This window comes from Furipterus horrens, unplaced genomic scaffold (genome assembly GCF_987537825.1).
Source record: "Furipterus horrens unplaced genomic scaffold, mFurHor1.1.pri manual_scaffold_17, whole genome shotgun sequence".
Classification (NCBI taxonomy): Eukaryota; Metazoa; Chordata; class Mammalia; order Chiroptera; family Furipteridae; genus Furipterus; species Furipterus horrens.
In genome coordinates, this window is record NW_028327187.1 from 62062104 (window position 1) to 62066842 (window position 4739).

At 40.2% G+C, this 4739-nt stretch overlaps 1 pseudogene; it reads right to left on the bottom strand.

Moving 5' to 3' along the window:
• Positions 1–2322: 2322 nt before the first annotated feature.
• Positions 2323–4233, bottom strand: LOC149991121 (dystrophin pseudogene; annotated as a pseudogene).
• Between the last annotated feature and the right edge of the window lie 506 nt (positions 4234–4739).

A 4739-nucleotide genomic window follows, 5' to 3' on the forward strand; every position in this document is an offset into this window, starting at 1 on the left:
AAATGCAGTAAAACTGAAGTTTAAAAAATAATTAGTAAATGTTACAGTGTTGGTGTTAAAACACAATATATTATGATACTCAAGTAAGAACCCAGTACCTGAAAACAATGACAGAACATGCTGTGTGGTGTTTATGCTTCAGTTACATTGATTATGATTTATGATTTAACACTCAGTGGTTATACAGAACACGAAATAATGTCCAAATTAGACTTAAAATGTAGCAATAAAGCTCTCAATTTTTATTCTTATATTTTTGTCAGACTCACTCCAGAACTAATTTCTAAAAGAGAAAACAAAAGTTTAAAACAAAATTATGCACTCTAGCTCTGATTTTAGAATGAAACTTAAAACTTCTTAGTAGGAAGTAAAGTAACTCCTTGTTTTAAGTCATGATTAAAAAAAAAAAAAAAAAATTCTTGGATAAGGAAAAAGTCCAGTGTCATGTAAAGGAAAAAATGCAAGACTAAAACCAAACTTTAATGTAATTTGTTACCTTAGAGCTTTGGGTTTTCTTTTGGAAATTATAAAGGAGAACGGAAAAGGGGGAAAAATGTTCACACAACGAACAAGTGGTGAAGCTGTGAAATCAAGTGTGCACAATTATTAGGAACACCCCAAAACCAAAGTGAGGTAGAAATAGCATGAGAAGCCATGTTTGATGTTAATTATCATTAATAAAATAATGGACAAAGCCCACTCTCCAGAATTTAATTACATTGCTGTAAGGTAACAGATTTGCAAAATAATAGGTCACACAGTGATTTCTATTGATTGATTCTTCAAAAAAAAATCAAAGACTAATAAGATGCAATGAAAGAATAAAGCTTTTTCCTACCATCTAGTCCTCTTTGAGTTTTTTTCCTCTTTTTGAACAATGTTTGTTTATACATTTAACCTGCGTAATCCACCCAAAAGTGTTGGGAGTACTTTTTGGAACATTTGAGTCAATCCATGTTCCCACTTACAAACCTGCATGGAATTAGTTGTAGAGAAATGCCAAGGAGGGAAGTACAATTCACGGACTTCTGGGTGGATGTTTAGCAGTACCATAGTGTGATGGGGCTACTGTCTTACATTTTCCCAAGGGTTATTTTAAATCAAGTCTTATGGTATTTAAAAACTCACTGCAATGAGAAAAAAAATCTTAAAGAAAAAGAACCATAACACCCACTGCTGTTTGTGAGAAGAGGAAGATTCATTTAGTTGTAATTAGACAAGAGTTCTATGTATGGTTATGAATATCCATCCAATCCTTGACCTCAGGAGTGACCTCCTCCCTCAGAGGAATTGGCTGGGAACCCAGAGCCCTCCTAGTCTCTGAGATTAAAATGCCTCCTGATGTTCTGACTTCCACTAAAGCATCATTCAATCTAAATCGTGGCATTGCCAACAGCAGGAAGCTGAATATATCAACCAACAAATCCCTCTGACATAATAAGTCCTGTGTTCTCATTCATATGCTCCTTTGAAAAAAAAAAATCAATACTCTGGTTGTCAGTGGAAAGTTTAAAATGAGAAACATCTGGAGCCCCAGACAATGTTTTAGTGTGGTAGTTTCCTTCTGGTTTTAGGCTCCAGGGGAATTTCATTCTAGACCAAGCAGGTAAGCCTGGGTGACCAGAAGTGATTTCTTGCCATTAGCAAGTGGCAGGAACATTTGAACAAGAAATTTTAAAGGTCTCTAGAAATTTATATCTATTTTTCTATATACCTATAGTATCTACATACTTATAGACATATAGATGTATAAAACAAAAACCCACAGCGAGTTCAACTCAGTCAACAATGCTCAAAAGGGCAATGTGAAGCAGTCATTTGGTAGTGTTAAAGGAAGTCCTATCTTTAATATGCAAGAAAAGAAAAGAAAAGCCAAGAGTTTCATATGGATATCACGCTAAAAGGGTGCAAAACAATGCACTGCCTCAAAAGTTTGTGTGCGTATGTGTTTGTTTTTAGGGGTTTTTATAAACAACTTTTTTTTAAATAAAGCACGCTTTAGTTTACAATCTTTCTGTATAACTGTTATAAATTTTTAAACAACCCAAAACGCGTTCCATATAAAGAAACGGCAAGTTATTTAGCTATCAAGATTTTACATGTAGTTTTCTTATAACTTTTTTTTTGTACAATTGTATAGACATGTAAAACCTGCCATTGTTAACAAAACAATAACAGGCTTAGAAACTACTAAAATCTACAGTATAGTACCACTACCCTTCACAAAAATATAGAATTTTTTTTTCTTGTAAACTCTTACTGTCTAATCCTCTTTGTTGTATGAATATTATAAAAACCATGCGGAAATTGGGATCTGTAAAACATTTATTCTGCCCCCTCTTCATCTGTCATGACTGAAACTAAGGACTCCATCGCTCGGCCCAACTCATCTGCCAAGTGGAAAAGGCTTCCTACATTGTGTCCTCTAGAACTAGGGAAGGAGTTGTTGATCTGCTCCATAACTTCCTCTAACCCTGTGCTCGTGTCCTGAGGAGGACTGAGAAGATCTTCCTCACCCATGGATTCTGAAGTCTGACTGCCAACCACCCAGAGCAGCATAGGCTGACTGCTGTCCAACCTCTGAAGAGAGGTAGAAGGAGAGGAGACCATTGTACCATTCACCTTGCCCTCTGCTTGGGGCTGCTCCAGCAGCTGTCGTAGCCTGTGTAGCTGGGACTCCAGCTGCTTGTTGTGGTCCTCCAGGATTTGCATCCTGGTTTCCAGGTGGCCTTTGTGTTGCCACAGAAGCTTGGCCTTGGCAATGAGCTCGGCATCCCGGGGGCTCTGAGGAGAGGAGGGCATCATTTCAGGAGGAGATGGCAGTGGGGATAGGCCTTTGTGTTCATGCTGCTGCTTTAGACGATCGTATCCTGCTTGCAGATTTCTGTTTTCTTCCTCAAGACCTGCTAGGATTCTCTCTAGCTCCCCTCTTTCCTCACTCTCTAAGGAAATCAAGATCTGGGCAGGACTACGAGGCTGGCTGAGGGGTGAGTCCTGGTTCAAACTTTGGCAGTAATGCTGGATTAACAAATGTTCATCATCTATGCTCTCATTAGGAGAGATGCTATCATTTAGATAAGATCCATTGCTGTTTTCCATTTCTGCTAGCCTGCTAGCATAATGTTCAATGCGTGAATGAGTATCATCATGTGAAAGCTGAGGGGACGAGGCAGGCGCAGAATCTACCGGCCAGAAGTTGATCAGAGTAACCGGAGTTTACATGTTGTCCCCCTCTAAGACATTCTGCACTGGCAGGTAGCCCATTCAGGGATGCTTCGCAAAATACCTTTTGGTTCGAAATTTGTTTTTTAGTACCTTGGCAAAGTCATGGACATCTTCTCCGGAAGCAGTCGGAGTGCAATATTCCACCATGGGGTAGTGCATTTTATTGCCTTTTGCAACTCGACCAGAAAAAAAGCAACTTTGGCAGATGTCATAATTAAAGTGCTTTAGACTCCTGTACCTGAATCCAATGATTGGACACTCCTTGCAGATGTTACACTTGGCCTGATGCTTGGCAGTCTCTGCAGCAGCCACTCTGTGCAGGACGGGCAGCCACACCATAGACTGTGGTTCCAACCTCATCCAGTCTAGGAAGAGGGCCGCTTCAATCTCAGGCTTATTATTGGCAAATTGGAAGCAGCTTCTGACACTCGGCTCAATGTTACTGCCCCCAAAGGATACAACTTCACCCAACTGTCTTGGGATTTGGATGGAATCATGCAGAAGGAGGCCCAGCTGGCACTGGTCACAAAATTCTGTTGAACTTGCCACCTGCTTGAAAATGTATCTGTACTTGTCTTCCAGGTGTGATTTGCACAGAGAAATTATGCCAGTTTTAAAAGACAGGACCCGGATCTTCCCTGTTCACCCCGTGTCATAAACATTGAGCAGTCAATTGAGACACATATCCACGCAGAGAGGGACGGTGATCAGATTGTTGTGCTCTTGCTCCAGGCAGTCATAAATAGTGGTCAGACAGTTAATGATCTGCAGGATGTCCATGGGCTGGTTGTTTTGCTTGAGGTTGTGCTGATCCAAGGCATCGCAGGCAGCCGATAGACTCAAGAGGTCCAAGCAAAGAGCCTTCTGCAGTCTTCAGAGTTTCATGGCAGTCCTGTAAGCTGAGAATCTGACATTATTCAGGTCAGCTAAAGACTGGTAGAGTTCTGTCATTTTGGGATGGTCCCAGCAAGTTGTTTGGGTCTCATGGCCTTTGAGCTGTTCCCTCATGGTTGCAAGGGCTGCGCATTTGGGGGAGGGCAAGTGGAGGAGTGAGATCTGAATAAAATTCTGACAGAAAACTTCCCGAACATGAGGAGAGAAAAAGTCTCACAAGTACAGGAAGCACAGAGGGTCCCAATAAAGATGAACCTAAGAATGCCCACTCCAAGGCGCATCATCATTAAAATGGCAACATTCAAAGACAAAGAGAGAATCCTAAAGACAGCAAGAAAAAAAACAGCAAATAACATAAAAGCAATCCTTGATAAAGCTATCAGCTGATTTCTCAAAAACAAAAACAAAAACAAAAAACACTACAAGACAGAAGGGAATGGCAAAAAATATTTCAAGCAATGATAAACAAAGGCCGACAACCAAGACTATTTTACCCAGCAAGGCTCTCTGTCAAAACAAAAGGTGAAATAAGGAGTTTCCCAGACAAAGGAAGACTAACAGAATACATCTTCACCAAACCAGCATTACAAGAGATGTAAAAGACTGGGTAGCAGAACGGA